Source organism: Lathyrus oleraceus, chromosome 2, assembly GCF_024323335.1.
Source record: "Lathyrus oleraceus cultivar Zhongwan6 chromosome 2, CAAS_Psat_ZW6_1.0, whole genome shotgun sequence".
Taxonomy (NCBI): domain Eukaryota; kingdom Viridiplantae; phylum Streptophyta; class Magnoliopsida; order Fabales; family Fabaceae; genus Lathyrus; species Lathyrus oleraceus.
The window spans coordinates 74,160,513-74,183,932 of record NC_066580.1 but is presented as its reverse complement, the minus strand read 5'-3'; positions in this window follow the sequence as shown (position 1 = coordinate 74,183,932).

The following is a 23,420-nucleotide window of genomic DNA, read 5'->3' as shown; positions in this document are numbered from 1 at the left end:
CGTAGCAGCCTTCACCACACATTTAACAAATGCTTTTGCTTTCGTGCAGGATGGGACCAAAAAAGGTATTCAAAGACACATTAAAGAAATACAAAAATTTAAAAAATATTTCGAAACTGCGTATAGACCTAATGATCTTAGTCGAACCATACGCGAAGCAGCAGCAGAATTAAAACGTAAATTGACGGAGAAGTTTGAAAAATTGTCATTGCCTTCACATGTTCGACCAGAGGCGCGCTATGACCTGGCTTTCAGTTGTCATCCACCAAAATTTCCTCCTCTGCCAACTACTGAGTTTGGCGTGGCATTAAGCCCTCCATTTCCAGATTGGTTCGTTTGTGGGGACTATATGAAAATTCTTCGTCAACATTACAACAAACCTGCTGAGCGTGTGATTCCAACTAAGTATCATCTGGACGATTACCAAGGTCACCTTCATATTGGAATAGAACACGTTCGCGTGGAAAGTCCCATTCTTGGAGGTGTTAACAGGAAACATGATTTTTCTTTTGTTATTCTAACTGTATTATCATGTGTTTCTTATATTTGTCTCTGACTTTCCTTTCTTTCCTTAGCCGTAAATATCCCTATCAAGAAAGCTTCCGTCGAAGCGTCACCAAGCGCTACTAAGAAACCTTCGACAAAGGTACAAACCTCACTCTTTTCATTTACTCTTTTTCCTTTTAAGAAATTAACCGGCTTTGGTCTGCATGACTAGGTAAGTCGAAAGCCCCCACCAGTCCAAAAAAGAAAGAAAGAAGAGGAGAAAGAGGAAGAGAAAGTTCCCAATGAAGAATCTGGTGACGAATCTCCAGAGCCAAACCCCCCTCCTCCTCAGAAGAAGAAAATCAAGAGGGTCTCTTCCCAAAGGTCCATTGTTAAGTCAGCTAAATAAGATTCTTCAAGTACTCCAACTACCAAACTTCAGTCGAAGGATACAGAGAGTGGGAAATTTAGTTTTAATACTGAGATTCCTGAGGTAAATCCTTATTTCGACTATCTATGTTCATCTTCATTGCGTTTCTTTCTTCTAACTTAGAATTATTTTCAGAAACAATTGGCTGACGAAGGAAACCCTGAGAAAACTCTGGAAAAGGCAGTCCAAGAAGAAGATGCCCCCAAAAATGATCATGACAGGCAGACTGTAGCAGAATTCGACGCTCCAATGAGTGAAGCTTCTGAAGACGATTCTCCTCCTCATCCAGGATTAAATGCTGCCAATAAAGGCAATGACACTGACATGGAAACTGAGGTCGAAGATGACCATGAAGAAGAAACTGCTAGAGATGAGGATGACCAGTCGAAACAACCAGATGTTGGGCAAACTTTAGGGCGAAGCCGTCAACCTGCTCCTGACTAGACCAAAGGAAGTGCCATATTAACTGGTTCGACTGGTTTCTCTCGTGAAGAGCTTGAGAGTCTCAAGGTGCAGAAACCCTTAGAATATCTGAAGGCCATGCTCAGCGCTCGTTACAATTTTCAAGATTCTTCGCAAAGCAGTTCGACTACCTCTGGGGCTACTTCTGAAACGCAATCTCTTGACAATCTCTTGACCAATATTAAGACAAAAATCCTTGATGTTGATTTGTTCAAAGTTTTAGAAGAAAACGCCATTGCTCATATTGAACTCGAGAAGATTTTGAAACAAATAAACATCTTGGAAACTTCTGCTGAGGTTGGCAATTTTGTGATGGAGCTGATGACCCTCATTGACTTGGCGACTGCAGACCTTCATCGTCAAAGAGATCTCTCCCAGCAAATCTCCACAAAATCTGAGGCTCAAGTTGCTGAATGGGATGCTGTTTCTACTTCAACTAACGAAGTTTCAAGACTGCAGCAACTTTCTGAAACTTATATCAAAGAAGTTTCTGCTTGTGATGATAATATCCAGAAATGGGAGAAACACATAGCTGCTCTTCAAGAGAAAATCTCCCAAGAGAAGAAGCGCAGAGCATCCATACAACAACCAACAAAATGAGATTGATGACGAACTGAAGGTGGGTATTCGACATGCAGAAAGGGCCTAGCAACTTAATCAAGAGATTGAGACTCTCTCTACCCACAAAAGTCTTTGTGATCATCGGCTCCAGTTTCAGAGAAAGAAATTTGCCACATTGAAGGAAGCTTTTGCTAGTATCAAATTGTAGTCGAATTAGTTTAACAATTCTCAGCCCTTTGAGGCTTTCTTTATAATAACTTTTTGTGCCATTTTTGTTTGGCAACGCTATCACAATTATTTTCACAATTATTCTACTGCTATTTTTACTTCTTGCAATATTGGCTTATATTTTTTCAAATACTTGCCATTTATCTTTAAAATTCTCTCGTCTTTTCCTATCTCTTCAATCTCGTACGCACCATTTGAGAAACTTTTCAAAACCTGGAAAGGTCCTTCCCACTTAGGAGACCATTTTCCCATTAATCTATCTTTTCGATCCATAGGAAGGATTACTTTCCAAACAAGATCACCAATTAAAAAGGTCTTGAATTTTACTTTCTTATTGTAAAACTTTTTGACTCTTTCTTTTTGTCTCTTTATTAGATCTAGCGCACGCAACCTTTCTTCGTCTAAATCAACTAATTCGTCCATCATCATACTCCAATATATTTCTAATGGGATTTCATGATGCCTATGGACTCTAACTGATTGCAAATATATTTCGATTGGTAAAACTGCATCATGTCCATCGGTCAACTTAAATGGAGTCGAATTCGTTGCTTCTGTTGGAGATGTTCGACAAGCCCACAAAGCTTGATCTAAAGTTTTATGCCAGTTTTTAGGTTTTCTCCCCACGTGCTTTTTGGTCAAATTTATCACTACCTTGTTGGCTGCTTCGACTTGTCCATTGGCTTGAGCATAGTATGGTGTCGAAGTAAGGAGTTTAAATCCTGTTTCTTGTGCAAATTTCTGCATATTTTTACCAGTGAACACAGATCCTTGATCTGTTGTTATTGTTTCTGGTATCCCAAATCTATAAATTATGTGCTTTTGGATAAAATCCATAACTACTTCTTGATCCACATTTACCAATGGTATGGCTTCAATCCACTTAGTAAAATAGTCTATTCCAACCAAAATGTACTTTTTCCCTTTTGAAGAGACTGGTCGAATTTCACCAATCAAGTCTAAAGCCCAACCTCTAAATGGCCAAGGCTTTATAATTGAATGCAACTCACTTGTAGGAACATGTGGTATGCCTGCGTGTACTTGACATTCCTGACAACCTCTTGCAAATTCGACACAGTCCTTCAGCATTGTTGGCCAATAAATTCCTTGTCGAAATAATAACCATTTCATTTTATGACCTGCTTGGTGTGCGCCACACGCTCCACTGTGCACATTCGACAAAGCTATGTAAGCTTCATCTTCACCTAAGCATTTCAACAAGACTCCTTCTACAGTCTTTTTGAACATTTCGTTTCCACAAAGTACATAACTTAAAGCTCTGTATTTTACCTTTCTCTTAGCTTTCTGATTTGGGTCTTGTAGATAATCCTTGATGGGCTTTCTCCAGTCTTCAATTCTTGAATCATCTATATTGAATATCTCAAAATTTTCTTCGTCACCGTATCCTAATCTTATTGACTCCAAATCTGATGGGGACAATTTGGTAGATACGACTCTTCCTCTGACTTCTATGGCCTCTTCTAAGTTTTCCTTCGACACTTTGTATCCAGACGCAAGTTGAGGAAGGTCATTTGCCTCTTGATTCTCCACCCTGGGAATGTGCCTAAAGGCCACATTTCAAATTCCTTGAGAAGTCTATTGGCTATTACAAAGTACATGATTAAATTTTCTTTCACACATTTATATTCTTTAGTCAACTGCTTTATCACCAGTTCAGAGTCACCCATTATTTCGACTCTTGTTGCCCCCAATTTCAACAATATTTCAAGTCCATCAATCAAAGCTTCATATTCTGCTTCATTATTTGAACACCGACTTTCCACTTTGTACTTGAATTTTGTTGGAATTCTGTCAGGAGAAATAATCAACATCTCAACACCAGTTCCATTCTTATGTCTGGAACCGTCGAAATACAGTTTCCATGGTTCTAATTCGACATACTCTACATTTTCATCTAAAGAGTGGTCAGCTATAAAATCAGCAACCACTTGTCCTTTCACAGCCTTTAAAGGCAAATATTTTAAGGAATATTCTGTCAATGCTAAAGCCCATTTTCCGATTCGACTCTGTAAAATAGGTTTAGATAACATATATTTTATTATGTCGAAATGAGAAGAAATATACACATCAACAGGCTTTATATAATGCTTTAGTTTCATACAAGCAAAATGTACACATAAACATAGTTTTTCTATAATACTATATCTAGTTTCAGCATCGTTTAGGACTCTACTGAGATAATAGATGGCTCTTTCGACGCCATTCTCATCTTCTTGGCACATCATACTTCCTAATGTTTTATCTGATGCCAAAATGTACAATCTCATACTTCTTTTTCTACAAGGAGACATCAGAATTGGAGGACTGGCCAGGTATTCCTTGATCTTGTCAAAGGCAACTTGTTGTTCTTGCCCCCATGCAAAGTCTTCCTTCTTTAGTCGAAGTAGAGGAGAGAAAGCTTGCGTTTTTCCATTAAGGTTAGAGATAAACCTTCTGAGAAAGTTGATTTTCCCCAGCAGAGACTGCAACCCCTTTTTCGTTGATGGCGCTTTCGCCTCCATTATGGCTTTGGCTTTATTTTTATTTATTTCAATCCCCTTCTTATGGACCACAAAACCTAAGAAATCACCCGCCTACACACCAAAAGCACATTTAAGGGGGTTCATTTTTAAACCAAACTTCCTCTTCCTTTCAAAGGATTGTCGAAGATGGTCTATATGACTTTTTCCTGAAACAGACTTGATCACAATATCATCAATGTACACTTGCATGAAAGTTTCGATAAAGTCATGAAAAATGGAATTCATAGCCCGTTGGTAAGTTGCTCCAGCATTTTTTAAACCAAAGGGCATTACTACCCATTCGTACGTTCCTATTGCTCTAGGACAGCGGAAAGCTGTTTTAGGAACATCTTCTTCAGCAATAAAAATTTGATTATAACCAGAGTATCCATCTAGCATACTTAAATACTCGTGGCCTGCTGCAAAATCTATAAGCATTTCTGCCACTGGCATAGGATATTCATCCTTTGGGGTAGCCGAATTTAAGTCTCGAAAATCAATGCATACCCTAAGTTTGCCATTTTTCTTAATCACATGAACTATATTTGCAATCCATTCGACATACCTGGTTGTACGGATGAACTTGCAATTTAGAAGTCTTTCGACCTCTTCTTTTATTTTCGACAGAATCTCTGGTGCGAAGCGCCTTGGAGTCTGCTTTACTGGCTTCTTTCCTTCCATTATTGGCAACTGCAATTCGACCAAACTTCTATCTAAACCAGGCTGTAAGAACAAAAATTGTTCTACAACAGATTTCTTGATTTTGATGATAACAAAGGATGAAACCAAAAATGGCACCCTAACGAAAAGTTTCTAAGTGTGCAGGGTTCTAAAGAAAGAAGTAATAAATCTGATGATGTCATCAGATTCACAACAAGATCAGATACAAATTCTCAAGTATCAGAAGCATCTGAAGTGGAATCTCGTTCAAGAAACTCTGACTCTGGACAAAACTGCAAAGTATCAGAAGCATCTGAACATGAAGTAAAGTCTAGAAGCTCTGATTCTGGAGAAACGTTATCTGTATATCTGAAAGTTATCAGCACCATCTGAACTCTCAAGAGATCAACATCAGAAGCAAAATTCCAAGATTCTCCAGAAACACAAATACTCTGATTATGGATTTGCTAATCATGAAGAAGTAACGTTCAAGTCAAGTAAAGATTTTCAAATAGATTTCCTAAACAGAGAAAGAGACGTTAATCTCCACTTCCAAGAGAGAAGATACTACTTGTGGTAAGTAGTCACTTCAAAGATGAAAAGTTAAACTGCAGAAGCTATTTAAGTGATGGAGTAAACTCAGTTTAATATCCACCAGATTCAACCACTACTTCAACTCATATATAAATAGAGATGCAATCAACATTCAGTAACTAGAAAAAAAACTAGCCAAAACTATACTGAATTATTTCACGCTCAAGAAAATCATCTTTGCTCTCAAAGAATTTCACTAAGCTTTTGCTTATTAAGTGAAAAATCTGTTCTTAAGTTAGTAATACTTGCTTTCTTAGAAGCACTCTAGATTACATATCTTGTATATTTTATTTGTTTGATTTCCTCAAGTGACTTTGTGTAGTCTGTAGACTTGAGGAGACTAAGAGATTTTCTTCTCTCTTAGGTGTTGTTTGTAATCTTTCAAGATTAGTGGATTAAGTCCTTGTTGAAGGCGAAATCACCTTGGCCGGGTGGACTGGAGTAACTTTGTGTTATAAGCGAACCAGTATAAAATCATTGTGTGATTTTCATTTTGGAAAAGCGCTTATTTTTCAAACAATTCAAACCCCCCCTTTCTTGTTTTTCTCACCTTCAATTGGTATCAGAGCTGTGGCTCTGTTATTGATTTTCTAATCAAACACTTAACCGTGTAGATAGATCCAGTACGAGAAAAACAATGGCCCACTCAAATGAAAGAGATTCTTACAATGCCAAGCCTCCTGTTTTTGATGGAGAAAAATTTGATTACTGGAAAGACAGAATCGAAAGTTTCTTTCTGGGTTATGATGCTGACCTCTGGGACATTGTCACAGATGGATACAAACCTCCAGTCTTAAATGGAGCTGAAGTTCCCAGAAGCAAAATGTCAGAAGATCAGAAACGTGACTTCAAAAATCACCACAAGGCCAGAACAATACTTCTAAATGCTATATCATACAACGAATATGAAAAAATCACCAACAGAGAGACAGCCAAAGATATACTTGACTCTCTGAAGATGACCCATGAAGGAAACTCCCAAGTCAAGGAGACGAAGGCTCTGGCGCTTATCCAGAAGTATGAAGCCTTCAAGATGGAAGATGATGAAGCTATAGAAGCTATGTTTTCCAGATTTCAAACTCTTATTGCAGGTCTTAAAGTGCTAGACAAAGGATACACGACTGCAGATCATGTTAAGAAGATAGTCAGAAGTCTGCCAAAGAAATGGAGACCAATGGTTACTGCTCTGAAGTTATCAAAGGATCTGAACAATATCAGCCTTGAAGAACTTGTTAGTTCTCTCAGAAGCCATGAGATAGAACTAGAGGAGGATGAGCCTCAGAAAAGGAACAAGTCAGTAGCGCTGAAGTCCAGATCTGAAAGACGGAAACCTGACAGAACCAAAGCTCTCCAGGCAGAAGCTGAAGATACTGACGATTCTGAACCAGAAGACTCTGATGATGAAGAAGAGTTATCCCTACTAACCAGAAGAGTCAAGCAACTCTGGAAAAAGAGGAACAACAACAACTTCAGAAGATCAAGACCCAGAGGGGATCGATCAGAGTCAACGTCAAAAGGTAAAGCTAACAAAGATATTACCTGCTATGAATGTAAAGAAACAGGTCATTACAGAAATGAATGCCCCAAGTTGAAGAAAGACAACCCTAGAAAAGAAAGCTTCAAGAAAAACACTTTCAGAACAAAGAAAGGACTGATGGCCACCTGGGACGATAGTGAATCTGGATCATCAGAATCTGACTCTGATGAACAGGCCAACGTAGCACTTATGGCTATCACATCCAGCAGCTCAGATGAAGATTCTGAAGAGGTATTTTCTGAACTTTCTAGATCTGACTTAGAATCATGTTTGTCAGAAACTCTTACTTCTTATCAGAAATTAAAACAAAAGTTTAAAAACGTTAAAGGCTGTCTTAAAGCTAAATTTGAAGAGTGTAGTGAACTTGAGATAACAATTCTATCACAAGAAGATACAATCAAATCTTTAATGTTAGAAAAAGATGAAGCAAAAATAAAATTAGAAGAAACGTTATCTCAAGCACCACAAACTTCAAATGAAATTATTTATAAATATGAAGAAGCCTTTCAAAAATTTCTGAAGAATGGAATAAATAGGAGTATTATGGCATCCATGATTTATGGAGTAAGTCAGAATAATAAAAGGGGAATTGGGTATGATCCTAAGGAAGATGAAACCTCTACCAGTAACCAAATTAAATCGCCTTTTTCATATCACTACACACACACACAAGAACACAAATTTAAAAATGCTAGAAGACCCAAAGTTGTAAGAAACTCTGGGAAAACTAATCTGAAAGGACCCAAGAGATTCTGGGTACCGAAAGATAAGATTATCTATGTTGCAGATATCCTATGCAGCAAAGTTCAGACACCAGTCATGGTACCTGGACTCTGGATGCTCGCGACATATGACGGGAAGAAAGTCTATGTTCCAAAGCCTGGAACTTAAAGACGCTGGATTTGTAGGCTTCGGAGGAGATCAGAAAGGAAGGATCAGAGGCTCCGGAACTATTGGTAATGGTACTCTTCCCTCTATATCTGATGTTCTTTATGTAGAAGGATTAATGCATAACTTGTTATCCATAAGTCAATTAAGTGATAACGGTTATGATGTAATCTTTAATCAAAAAACATGTAAAGCCATTAATCAGAACGATGGCTCTGTCCTTTTCACAGGCAAGAGGAAAAACAACATTTATAAAATAAATCTTTCTGATTTAAAAGATCAAAATGTTAAATGTTTAATGTCAGTTCACGAAGAGCAATGGGTATGGCATAGACGCTTAGGCCACATTAGCATGAGAAAACTTTCTCAGCTAACTAAACTTGAGTTAGTCAGAGGCTTACCTAAACTGAAGTTTTCTTCAGATGCTCTGTGTGAAGCTTGTCAGAAAGGAAAGTTTTCAAAAACATCTTTTAAAAAGAAAAATGTTGTTTCTACCTCTAAGCCTCTGGAGCTTCTTCACATTGACTTATTTGGCCCTGTGAAAACAGCATCAGTCAATGGAAAGAAGTATGGACTAGTAATCGTTGATGATTACAGCCGCTGGACATGGGTAAAATTCCTAAAGCACAAGAGTGAGTCTCACTCTGTATTCACCAGTTTCTGTTCTAAAGTGCAAAAAGAATTTGACTCTAAAATTGTTAGAGTCAGAAGTGATCATGGTGGAGAATTTGAAAACAAAGATTTTGAGGAATTATTTGACTCTAATGGAATATCCCATGATTTCTCCTGCCCTAGAACTCCACAACAAAATGGAGTTGTAGAGAGGAAGAATAGGACACTCCAAGAGATGGCCAGAACCATGATCAATGAAACTAATGTAGCAAAGCACTTTTGGGCAGAAGCTGTAAATACAGCGTGTTACATTCAGAATAGAATCTCTATTAGACCTATTCTGGAAAAGACTCCCTATGAACTGTGTAAGGGAAGAAAACCCAACATCTCATATTTTCATCCTTTTGGATGCATTTGCTTTATATTAAATACTAAAGAACATCTGAACAAGTTTGATTCCAAAGCACAGAAAGGTATTATGTTAGGATACTCAGAACGCTCTAAAGGCTATAGAGTATACAACACAGAAACCAAAATTGTGGAGGAATCAATTCATGTCAGATTTGATGATAAGCTTGACCCTGAAAAGTCAAAGCTAGTTGAAAAGTTTGCAGATTTGGAAATCACTCTTGTAGAATCTGAGAAAACTCCAGAAGCAACCGTCACTCCAGACTCTGAAGAAATTAAATCTCCAGAAATTCCAAGGAAAGTTAAAAGTCGTATTAACGTATCTGAAGATTTGATTTTGGGAAACAAAGATGAACCTGTTAGAACCAGATCTACCTTCAGAACTTCTGAAGATATTCCTCTGGGACTAGTGTCTCTGATTGAGCCTACGTCCTGTGATGAAGCTCTTCAAGATAACGATTGGGTGGCAGCTATGCAAGAAGAGTTAGATCAATTCTCCAAGAATGATGTCTGGGATCTCGTTCCTAAACCCAGAGGCACTCATGTCATTGGAACCAGATGGGTGTTCAGAAACAAGCTGAACGAGAAAGGAGAAGTTGTCAGAAACAAGGCTCGACTGGTAGCTCAAGGTTACAGTCAACAAGAAGGTATTGACTATAATGAAACCTTTGCTCCAGTCGCGAGGTTAGAATCTATTCGTCTTCTTGTATCTTTTGCTATTAATCACTCTATTAAACTATATCAAATGGATGTCAAGAGTGCATTTCTTAATGGTTATATATCAGAAGAAGTGTATGTCAACCAACCTCCAGGTTTTGAAAACTCAAATTTTCCAGAACATGTTTTTAAACTTAAGAAATCCTTATATGGACTTAAACAAGCTCCCAGAGCTTGGTATGAACGCTTAAGCAATTTTCTTCTGGAACAAAATTTTATCAGAGGGAAAGTTGATTCTACACTCTTCTGTAAAAACCTTAATAATGATCTCATGATATGCCAAATTTATGTTGATGATATTATTTTTGGTTCTGCTAATATCTCTGTTTGCCAAGAATTTTCTAAGTTAATGCAGGCAGAATTTGAAATGAGTCTAATGCAAGAACTAAAGTTCTTTCTGGGAATTCAAATTAATCAAACTCCAGAAGTCACGTACGTCCATCAAAGTAAATACATTAAAGACGTTCTGAAGAAGTTTGACATGACTAAATGCAACTCTGCAAAGACTCCCATGCACCCAACTTGCATTCTGGAGAAGGAAGAGGTAAGCAACAAAGTTTGTCAGAAGCTCTATCGAGGTATGATAGGCTCTCTTCTCTATCTGACTGCTACTCGTCCTGATATTCTCTTTAGTGTCTGTCTTTGTGCCAGATTCCAATCAGATCCTAGAGAATCTCATTTAACAGCTGTTAAGAGAATTCTTAAGTATCTGAAAGGAACTCCTAACCTGGGCCTGATGTATGAGAAAACATCAGAGTATAGACTTTCTGGTTACTGTGATGCAGACTACGCAGGAGATAGAATAGAACGAAAAAGTACTTCTGGAAATTGCCAGCTTCTGGGAAACAATCTAATCTCCTGGGCTAGCAAAAGACAGTCAACTATCGCTCTATCAACTGCAGAAGCAGAATACATCTCAGCATCACTGTGCACAACTCAGATGCTCTGGATGAAGCATCAGCTAGAAGATCTTCAGATATTTGAGAGTAACATTCCTATCTTTTGTGATAATACTGCTGCTATTTGTTTAAGTAAGAATCCTATTCTACATTCCAGAGCCAAACACATAGAAATAAAACATCATTTTATCAGAGACTATGTTCAGAAAGGGATAGTAACATTAAAGTTCATTGATACAGAACATCAATGGGCAGATATCTTTACTAAGCCTCTAGCTGAAGATAGATTTCTTTTTATATTAGAAAATCTGAACATTAAAAATTGCCCTGAGTAAAATTTGGCTCTGAACATGTAAAATGAGACTCTGATAAAAACAAATACACTTCTGCCTCTGACTCTGATACTTCTACAAGTTAAGAAGATATCTGAGTTAGAAATCTTCAGAAACCAATCCTTTGGTATTCCTGAAGATCAGATACATCAACACGTGGAGCATTAAACGTCTAACCCTAGAACTTCTAGACAGCTGTCAAAAGAAATCAAAGGTCAGAACGTTTGAAATCTCCTAGAGCAGTGTGCGTACTGTTGGGATTAGACATTCATTTATTAGCTGTAATCATTTTTCCCCCCAAGCGTGCTATTTTGAGTGTTATGTCTAACGCATTCTGAGGTGTCGTTTTGCATGTGTTTTACTTAGAGTATATAAACACTTTCTCTCACATTTCACACTTATCACTCTCACTCACTCTAAAACCCTAAACCCTCTCTCGAAGCATTCTCTGCAAGTTTCTTCATCTTCATCAATCTTCATCTTCTTCTTTACAATGGATGCTCAACAACAACAACTGTTCAACTACTCACAGCAAATGGAGTCAAGTTCCACCGCTCAAACCTCTAGTATTTCAACTCCAACCGTTACCGGTGTTTCTATAACCCCTGTTTATCAAGAACCCCACATTCTTGACCGAGAACGCCACATAAACCTTTCAACTCCCTTTGAAGGTTTGGATGTTTTGTGTGAATCTTTGGTTGATTTTGACAACCTAAGAAGAAATGGCGTTGATCTTACTAAGGAACTTCGTCAACAAGGATGGGAAACCTACTTCAACAGACTTTATGGTCCTATCTACCCTCTTCTGGTCAAGGAATTCTGGAGACATGCTGATGCAGATGACCAATTCATTGTCTCTTTTATTCTAGGGGTAAAGATCGTTATCACTGAAGCATCAATTGCCTCCTTGTTGAATATGGAGGAAAGTGGAGGAAAAAGGATTTACAACATTCCTCCCAGGTCTAAGCGCATCACTGAAGTCATCAACCCAACTATCTTCAAACCAAATGTTGAAGGAAACCCCTCTAAGAACAAGGAGCTACACCAGAACCTCCGAGTGTGGCTAAAGATCATTCTGGGTACTATTCACCATCGCCCAGCCTCCAACTCCTCTGATTACATAAATGCTGATCAAAAATGCATTTTATACTGTATTCAGAAGGGTATCCAGATCAACCTCCCTGTTCTCCTTTTCAGATATCTGAGGGATTCTGTCAAAGAAACCAGAAACAATATGAAGCCAAGATCTTACATCCCTCTGGGAAGATTGCTTTCTGATGTCTTCATTGAGCATGGATTGGTTGACCAACTGGAAAAGACCAGATGTATGGATGATCTGGCAATTGACGTAGGGAAGCCTCTGAATGCCAAAAACCTCAAAAGCATGGGAATCATCAAAGAGATTAGAGTCAAGCCCACTCTGGATACATCCTGGGAATCTCTAAAAGATCAGAGGAAGATGCCTCATGGCCTGGCCAGATTCTTCAAGAATGAGCCCAGAGACGCTGTTGCCCTCTATCTTCATCGTCTGCTGGAAGAAGGTTTTGATGTCTCTGATTTCAGCCTCGATGACTGTCTGGACTCTGAAGAAGATTTAGTCAGATACAAGAGAGGTGTTTCTGAGAGGAAGATAGCACCACCAGCAAAGAAGGCCAGACTTGACGGAGCTTTTGGAAGCGGATCTTCAGCTCCTCTGCAAATCTCAACTGGTAAGTCTGTTCCTCCTGTCTCCTCTAATCTTCAGATGGCTTCCTCTAACCCTCTCTCTTCACAACCCATCTATACCTCCTCTGAAATCCCACCCTCAATCACCAGAACCTCCCAACCTACACCAGTTCTAAACATAGCCAGAACTTTCATTCCTCCCTCTATACCTGCACAAACTCACCAAAGCACTTCTTCTTCTTCATCATCCTCTATTCCAGAATCACCTCCCTACGTTACTGTTTCCTCTGACCCTGAACCTTCTGATCCTGACTCTCCAACAATAGCCACTCTATATGCTCATAGACTTGCTTCACAACAACCACAAACCACAGAACCTGAAACAACTTCACTTCCACCACAACAAACAACCACCATACCCTCTGAAACTCAACCCTCTGACATTCAACCATCTGATCCCCACACCTCTGATATCACCCCACCAATCCTTCCCGCTGTCCCAGAACCAGAATCTGAACCTTTAGATTTAAACCCACTTTATGCTTCATCCCCCAGTCTTCAACCAGAAGCAGAATCTGAACCCCAACCTGAGTCAGAATCTGAACCTCAAACCTTGAATCTCAGCCCTCCACCTCATACCTCTGAACCAGAACCTGAACCTGAGCTTTCTAAACCTACCCTTAAGGAAGCCATCTTTATGATTGCAGAGGCTTCAGCTCAAAAGGTTGATTCTCTGGTCACTAACTCTGAAATCAGTGATGATCCTGAATCTGTAAGGACACACTGGAACAGAGTCATTGGCTGGATGACATCAGAGTCCTTTAGGCTGAAGAGCATATCTGAACAAGTCAGAAATGACTACATCAGAGATGCTGAGGTAAGACTCCAGGAGAGACTTGCCAGAGAAGCTGAAGCCAGAAGGCTTGAGGAGGAGAGGTTGGCTAAGGAAGCTGAAGAAGAAGCACAGAGACTAGAGGAAGAAAGACTGGCAAAAGAAGCAGAAATCCTAAGGCAACAAGAAGCTGAAGCTAAGGCTCTGGCAGATGCAGAAGCTCAAGCTGCTGCAGAAGCTGAAGCTCAGCAGGCTCTGACTCAGGGGGAGTCTTCAACTGCTGTTCCCATGATCCTTCAGACTCTGAAGGACCTTAAGGAAGATCAGAACATCCTCCGAGACAGAATGGACAAGCAAGATACGGTCAATGAGAACATCCAGAAGATGCTTGCCATGATCTTGCAGAAATTGCCTCAGAACCCTTAGGCACTTAGGATTTTATGTTTTGCTTGCCTTTTGTTGTTTTTGCTTCTGTCTTTTGAATCTGATGTTTTGTGTTTTTATTTTTAATGAAATGTTTTTCTCTTTAATTCAATTTTTATTACTATGTCTTTTTGATTCTGACAAAAAGGGGGAGAAATCATTAAATAGCTCTGATGAAAATTGTCTAAAAACCTTAAGCACTCTGCAACAATTGTAGAAATAGCTCTGATAAAAATAGCTCTGATTAAATAGCTCTAACATTAAATTTAAGAAATTGCAGAAAGTTTTCAGAAATCTCATTACTTGGAAAGCTCTGGTAAGAACTTCTGAACTCCCTAGCACTAACTCAGGGGGAGCTTTTGTCTATCTGATCTTATTTTATTCATGTTTCATCTGCTATTTTAAGTTGTTTTGTCATCATCAAAAAGGGGGAGATTGTAAGAACAAAAATTGTTCTACAACAGATTTCTTGATTTTGATGATAACAAAGGATGAAACCAAAAATGGCACCCTAACGAAAAGTTTCTAAGTGTGCAGGGTTCTAAAGAAAGAAGTAATAAATCTGATGATGTCATCAGATGCACAACAAGATCAGATACAAATTCTCAAGTATCAGAAGCATCTGAAGTGGAATCTCGTTCAAGAAACTCTGACTCTGGACAAAACTGCAAAGTATCAGAAGCATCTGAACATGAAGTAAAGTCTAGAAGCTCTGATTCTGGAGAAACGTTATCTGTATATCTGAAAGTTATCAGCGCCATCTGAACTCTCAAGAGATCAACATCAGAAGCAAAATTCCAAGATTCTCCAGAAACACAAATACTCTGATTATGGATTTGCTAATCATGAAGAAGTAACGTTCAAGTCAAGTAAAGATTTTCAAATAGATTTCCTAAACAGAGAAAGAGACGTTAATCTCCACTTCCAAGAGAGAAGATACTACTTGTGGTAAGTAGTCACTTCAAAGATGAAAAGTTAAACTGCAGAAGCTATTTAAGTGATGGAGTAAACTCAGTTTAATATCCACCAGATTCAACCACTACTTCAACTCATATATAAATAGAGATGCAATCAACATTCAGTAACTAGAAAAAAAACTAGCCAAAACTATACTGAATTATTTCACGCTCAAGAAAATCATCTTTGCTCTCAAAGAATTTCACTAAGCTTTTGCTTATTAAGTGAAAAATCTGTTCTTAAGTTAGTAATACTTGCTTTCTTAGAAGCACTCTAGATTACATATCTTGTATATTTTATTTGTTTGATTTCCTCAAGTGACTTTGTGTAGTCTGTAGACTTGAGAAGACTAAGAGATTTTCTTCTCTCTTAGGTGTTGTTTGTAATCTTTCAAGATTAGTGGATTAAGTCCTTGTTGAAGGCGAAATCACCTTGGCCGGGTGGACTGGAGTAGCTTTGTGTTATAAGCGAACCAGTATAAAATCATTGTGTGATTTTCATTTTGGAAAAGCGCTTATTTTTCAAACAATTCAAACCCCCCCTTTCTTGTTTTTCTCACCTTCACAGGCATCTCGTCGTAATCCCATGCGAAGCAGTCTTTGAACTCTTTCAGCAACTGGACTATTTCGACTTTGAACCGGGGGTCCATCTTCGCACTTATGTAGGTTGGTCTACTTTCTGCCCCCAATCCTAAATTTATTTCTTCTAATGGATCTTGCGCCACCATCTTCACGTTAGTTGACAATGGGTCTTTTTCGAACCCCAGAGGTTCGTCATCATAAATGGCGTCAAGCTTTTGGTGTTGCCATTCGCCCATCTGGTTGTTATCATAATCTTCTGCAATGTCTTTTTGGGGACATTGTTCGTTGGAATTTTCTTTGTTGGCTTCGACAGCCATATATTTTACTTCGGCCTCAATGGCCTCTTTGAGTTTGTTCTCGGCTATGTAAGCCGTAATTCTTTCGAGCGCTGATTCTTTACTCATCATCATCAAATTCGCTTCCCCATCCTGTTGGCGCTATATGAGTAGTTCCCCACATGTAAGATTCGCTAATTACTTCTTTGTCCCACTGAAAACCATGTGTAGGATGAAGGTACATGGAGCAGTAGGCGTTGTCTGTTGCTTTTAGGTCGAACTCGGCTGGGCTGCACGGAGGTATGTGAGCCAGGTTCTTGTCGAAACTTCCACTATTGACATTGTTCACTTCTATCATGAAATAACTTTGATCTGCTTCAATGTTTTCGACAATCCCGTCTGGTCTCCAAATGGCTATTCGCTGATGGATCGAAGAAGGTACGGCTCCTACACCATGAATCCACTCCCTTCCAAGTAGTAAGTTGTAATTCGCCCTTGAAGCAATGACCATGAACATTGTTGGCCTTGTTATGGTTCCAACAGTCAAATCCACTTGGATAACGCCCATAGTGGTTCCTACTTTTCCTTCATAGTTCGACAACACCATGTTGTGAGGTTTTGCATCTGAATCATCCTTCCCAATCTTCTTTAGCATGAAATGAGGCATCAAATTCACTGCTGCTCCGCCATATACCAGTATCTTGTTTACACCAACATTCTCAACCTTCGCTTTTATGAATAAAGGCTTTAAATGTGCCTTCATGGAATCATCTGGCCTTTCGAAGAAAGCATTCTGTTCTTCGATGCAACCATTGTTCATGACGTAGTAGCAAACGGGCCTATGTACCATTGTTTCCTCTTCCATCTCATCGTCTTCAACCTCCATGATTCTATCATAATCTTTAGGGAGGACAGAAACCACATTGCAGATCACATTAAAGGATGCTTCTGAGTCAGATTCGAAGTTGTCAGTTATTTCGTCGTCTTCTTGCACCTTCTCTTTAAACGCCACTGGTTCGACCACGCTGCCAGGATTGATCTGGTGGGAGGTCTCCTCCCTGTTTACTATCTGGGCATTGTCATTGGATTCTGCTTTACCCTTGCTGTCAGCATCTTTTCCAATCACGCTCTTTTCTGCAGCTTCTTTTTCTGCCCTCTTCTGCCTCTGGAATCTTCTCCATTGGGATCTCGACATAGGATTTTTCCCTTTGTAATTTTCTGAAGGGTATGGTCTTGGCTTGTGCTTCTCCACCTCCTTCTTACATTCCATCAAAGTGCCTCTCTGAACTTCAAAATCTCTCCATTTTTTCTGTCCTTGAGCATCTCTAATGGGTTGAACCCATTTATCGTCCGTTGCTTTATTGGGTGGTCTGTAAGTGCTATGGTGTCTTTCTCCACGCCTCCATTGGTGATGATCACTTTTTCTTGGGTCATATCCTATTGTCCCCCAATTTTCTTTTCCCTTGGCTTTATCCACCGCTTCCAGATTGGTTGCTGCCTTCCTGTCGAAGATTGCACTGCAACGTGGACATAACATCACTTCAGTCCCCATCTTTTGGCACCTCTTGATGAATTCCACTAGATTTTCGCCTTCTTTAGGATATGCCAACCTTTGATACTCCTTTCGACGGCGATCTTCATCCACTTCTGCCTGGTTTCTCTAAGATACTTCCACCATGTTCACCCAAACATTCCATCCGTCAGCAATGCTTAATTTGTTCATTTTTTTAATAAGTCTTTCTTCTTCGACTTCGACATTTCTTTGTATCTGGTCGAACTCTTTTTCTGGGCAGCAACACCAAGATATGTTCCTGGGACCATGTTTGCAGCAACATTTGTTCGAATTTATTTTGGGGTCTTCCATTATCCTACGTGGGATTCCACTGGTCACAGGCTTCATAGGACCATCCACAGCTTCTGCTTTGATTCCCGTGACCTCTTTATTGAAAGGTCCCATAATGTTGACGCAGTTTTCGACATCATCTATCCTCATTTGTTCAGGATCAAGGCCTTCAGTAGTCTTGTTTTCGATAGTGAGGTCTTCAGTAACCTTCTTTTTTATGATAAGGAGATTGTCAGTTGTCTCAGTTGTTTTTTCATTGTTGCTCGAAGGTAAGTCCTCCCACCCTGTTGGCTGGATTGCGTTGATGTCGAAATGAGAACTTGCAGGCGCAGTGTATTTCGCGAGATAATCGTACTTCCCACTTGGCTGCCCCAAGCGATCCCAATTTGCTCCTTGTCGATATACAATATCTTCAACAATATTGTCATTGTCCTTTTTGTCGAAATCGTTAGTAGTTTCCATCTTTTTCTGGTCGTCAAAGCCTTCAGTAACTTCAACTTTGTTCTGGTTTGTAAGGTCATCAGCAATCTCAACCATGTTGATATTGGTGTCGAAACCTCCAGCAGCTTCCACCATTTCCAAATTGCCGTCAGGAGCAACTTCGACCTCCACCATATTCACAATGGATGGTTCAGCATAATGGGCTTCGACTGGCTGCATGGGATTCGAATCAATCCTCATCTGTTGTTTTGGCTTATCACCAAACTTCAGCCTTCCGTCACGGATAGCATTTTGAACGAGATCCCTGAAAAGGAAACAACGAGACGTTTTATGGCCCAGAAAGTTATGGTATTTACAAAAACCTCTCTTTTTCTGTTGTTCCACAGGCGGTTCTTTAGCGCCTGGTGGTTTTATTAATTGACCATCTTTAACCAATAAGTCAAAAATCTCGTCACATTTGGTGTTGTCGAATGTATAAGTTCTTTTAGGAAACTTATCATTGGTTTCGACTGGATTTCCCTTCGACGGAGTTAGTACTTTACATGAATATGGTGGGCCTTGCTTCAGTTCTACTAGGTCAATCTCTTGTTCGTCGAAGTTACGTGGTTCGTTTTCGTCGTATTCGTCATCTTGACATACCCCTACATAGGCCACCTTTTCTTTTTTATTCTTATTTGCTCTAAATTTTTCATCCCTTAACCTTCCGACTTGTCTCACCCTATCTGCTAGTTGCGCCATATCCCTTAAATACTGAGTGTCTAGTTTCTTTCTTATAGAATAATCTAGACCCCCTGCGGCCATTTCGACTAACTCATGTTCTGTCACTGAAGTGAAACACCTAGCCTTTAGCAACCTGAACCTATTTAAATAATCATCTATTGGTTCTGAGTATTTTCTCTTAACACTGGCTAATTCCTTCAGACTTATTTTGGTTTGTCCCATGTAAAATTGTTCATGGAATAACCTCTCTAATTGGGTCCACGTATACACTGAGTTTGCAGGCAAGGATGTAAACCAAGTAAACGCGTTTTTCGTCAAGGAACTAGGAAAGTATTTTATTTTCAAATTTTCATTACGGGCTATCTATCCTGCTTCGATCAGATAACGTGCTACATGTTCTATGGTGGATTCACTAGTATCCCCTGAGAATTTGGTGAACTTAGGAACTTTCCATCTTGGGGGCAATTCTTCTTGCAGAATATATTCCAATAGTGGGGAAGCGTAACTAGGCCTTTGTAATCCTACGTTTACCCCATTTTGTGCCATTATCGTTTCGACCATGGCTGCTAAATTGTTTTCGACAGGCAAGTTATTATACCGGATTCACTGTTGCAACACAGCATCAACGTCTTGGCCTCTCTGGATTATCATCCTTCTAGGCTCTTGTGGAACAGGAATTTCGACACGAGGCTGTTCGACTACTTCCTCTTGGTTTCTGACGTTTGCCTGGGGATTATCTAAAGGTATTTGATTTATTGTAGGCTCTTCTTGGACCGCCACCACTGGGTTTTGAACCACTTGTTCTCTGTGTCGAGTTTGAGGGACCCCAAAAAAGTCAGCAATGCGCGTCATTTGCGCTGCTAACAATTGGTTTGTTTGGGTGGTGTTTTGTATCAGAGGATTAAACACCGCTCCCATTTGTTGTGTCAACATTTGGACCATATCATGATTACTCTCGTCCATTTGTTGTCTAATTACTTGCGCAGAATTATTTGTTATTGCCGGCATGTAAAGTGGTTGTTGGTTTAGTCTACTCATGTTTCCGCCATATCCTGACCCTTGTAATGGTGAAGACATATTGGCCATAGAATCAGAATATAATACCGGCGAATTGTGTAAATTTGCCATTACCGAAGTTGGCATTCCAAATGGTTGTTCCGTACCAGGCAGAGGCATGGTGAAATTTGTCACAAAAGGCCTAGAAGTGTTTCCTATAGGAGGAGGTGTCCCAACATGCATTTGTTGCGCTCTAATGGACGAACTAGGCGCATTTTGCGAAATTGAAACCGCTGGTATTAACCCTATTGACGAAGGCACAACCTCTGACACAGGGACTGATCCCACATTTCCTCCTGTCGAAGGGATAGGGTTGGATACTGGGATGGCTTCATTTGGATTAGGATTATTTGGATTATTTGGCTGCTCGCCATTTTCCTCACTCTCGTTCTTTTTGGTTTTTCTACGTCAGATACGGCTAATTTACCGCTTCTTAGTCTCATACAACGAAGGAGAAACCTTGACTAAAGATTATTGAAGTTTTAGATTTTGCATTGTCCCACTAGGCGTGCCAATTTATTCGCTGTTGATTTTGGCGAACAACCTCTGGTTTTCCAAAACTTGTCGAATTGGGTTACTTGTAGGATCAACCACACAAATCCTAGGACATGTGCAAATTTAGATAACTTTGTAAATCTTTTAGAACAACCTTTGTATCTTTTATTTGGTTTACTAAGTCTTTCATGTATGAAAGATAACTGGCGAAAAGTAAATATAAACTTAACAAGACTAATATAACTGGCGAAAAGTAAGTGACGAAGAATAAATTGCATAAAGTAAATGCAAAGGATAAATGACTGGTAAATGTAAAGGAAAATTGGCGAAGAACTTTGAAATTTATAAGATAAAACTTTAAAGAAATGGTGTTTGTTCACACGTATATTTTTCAGATAAGACTCTTTTCTCTCACACGTGTACTTTGAGTATTTTGCAGGAATTTTTTGTACAAGTTTTTCACACACTTATTCTGACAACAACTATCCTATTTATATACAAACAAAATAACTGTCACTAACGAATAAATCCTAAAATTATGACACTTGGTTCTCTGCATAACTTCCTTTCGCCAGATGCTTCCACGCGTCTTCTGCCAAACGTCATAAGAATTTGAATTTCCGCTTTACATCGAAGCAATGCGTCTCCTCAGACTTTGTCGAATTGTCGAAATAACATCATCCATACTTGTCAAAGACGTCTTTTCATCTGCAGACACCTTCTCTTGTCGAAATGTCGAACCAACATCTCCATTTGTCGATGTGTCGAACCAACATCTCCATTTGTCGAAAACACTATTCTGCTTATCACTATCATGGCGTCAAAAATATATGTATACAATTGGTAGGACTTCAGACAACCAAAGATCCAAGAGAATTGATGAGAATTGAGTGAGAATCGGAGAGAAGAAGTTTTCTGAAATTTACCTTCAATGCTGTGCAGAAATGGATCTTGCTTGCTTCAAACTTGATCTGATCACACTTGAGAAGCTTGCAGAAGAGGTTTGGCAATGGTACAAAGCTTTGGATCTTGAAGTTTTTGAATCTCCAAACAGTGAGATTCAAACTCAATTTTCAAGTTGAATATTCTCAGGTTTTCCTTTGAATTGTGACGGTTTCAATTGGGGGGAAAAGTTGGCGCGCAAGGTTTGTTTGAAATGAGCTCCAAGGGCCTGTATCTATTGCATTTGAGAGTGATATTTCCACACTTGAAAAATTGCTAAATTTGGTCATGGTGATGCACAAGCTTACGTGGGCGTGTACAAGCCCATGAAGCAATCCAATTTGATCCATGTACAACTGTTCTGAAGTTCAAATGAGGCTTGGATGTCAAGGCAATAATATGTGGAGTTTTTGACATTTGATTTTCTCCAATGATGCAGCCCTGTTAAGACCATGCACACCTAGTAAATCTCATCCAAAATGCATGAAATTGGATTCTTTGGAAAGCTTAGATCAAGAGGTACAACTTTGATGTTCTACATTTTCATTTGGAACTTGGATCATGGTGAATTTTGAGGTGGAAGTTTGGAAATTTCAACATGTTGGAAAATTTTCTAAGTGTTAAGCCATATATCTCAATGTTCCACCTTGCTTAACGTTTTATGTGAGCTTCAAATGACAAATGTGTATTCATCAAAGTTGTAGCCCTTTCAAAGACCTTCATAATGGTCACAAATATAATCTCATTTGGAGTTAAAATGATAGAGTTATGCATTTTTGAAGTTGGGGAAAATCACTTGTTCAATGGTATAGGGCAAAAATGACCTATAATGTATTCTCATATCACATGTTCATAAAAGTTGAATTAGCTCCCACTCCAAACATCAAAGTTAAAGTATATATCTTGAATTGGATTTTGAAACTTGGAAATCCTTCATCTCATAAAAATTGGGCAAGTTATGGCCTTGGGAAGTTGACTTTCAAATTAGGGTTTAGACAAAATGACCTATAATGTTTCAACATAGAAAATGATTTTCCAAGAAAAACTAGCTCTAGGTCTCAACATGAAAGTTTTTTGTAATGTCATTTAGAGTAACTTTACTATTTGAATAATTTTCATATGGTGAAAATTGTAGGAGATAGGGTCTAGGGAGACCCAGTTTTGATTAGATGAATTCATCTGGCTAACCACCATCAACCAACTTGCTAACCTTCAATTCTCTTGACTTTTTAGGATTATGGTAGATCATATATGCACAAGATGATGAATTTTGAAGTATCCCTTGAGAAATTTGATCAATTGGTGAGATAGCTTGTTGAGGAAGTTACTCAAGATACCCAGTCAAATTAGGGTTTGCAAGGCAAATCACCTCCAAACTCTTGAAGAATACTTGATCAATATGACATGTAAAGATCATTGGGGCTCATATATGATGCTCTGAGACATTGTGGATCAATCTTTGATTGTGCTCTTAGCCATGAGGGTCTTAAACCCTAGGTGTGAACTTGATAGATCAATGGTGATCATGCCCTACCTACAAAAGAGTTAGGCAAATGCAAAGACATATTTTTGGTATTTTGGTTAGTAAAATGACAATATACAAGTATGATACAATCACATGGTTCTTGGTGATCTCTCCCAAAACAAACCCAATGAAAGAGGAGTAAGGAGGATGCCAAGGTGTGATCCCAATGCTAATGCATATGATGAGATAGCATGAGGGATCTTAGGGTCAAAATTGGGGTCTTACAGCTGCCCCTATTTAAGGACGTTTTAACTAAGGAGATGAAGGTTAAAATCTTCGCATCGACTCAGTAGAATGGGCTTAAATAACAACATAGAAACAAATTTTAG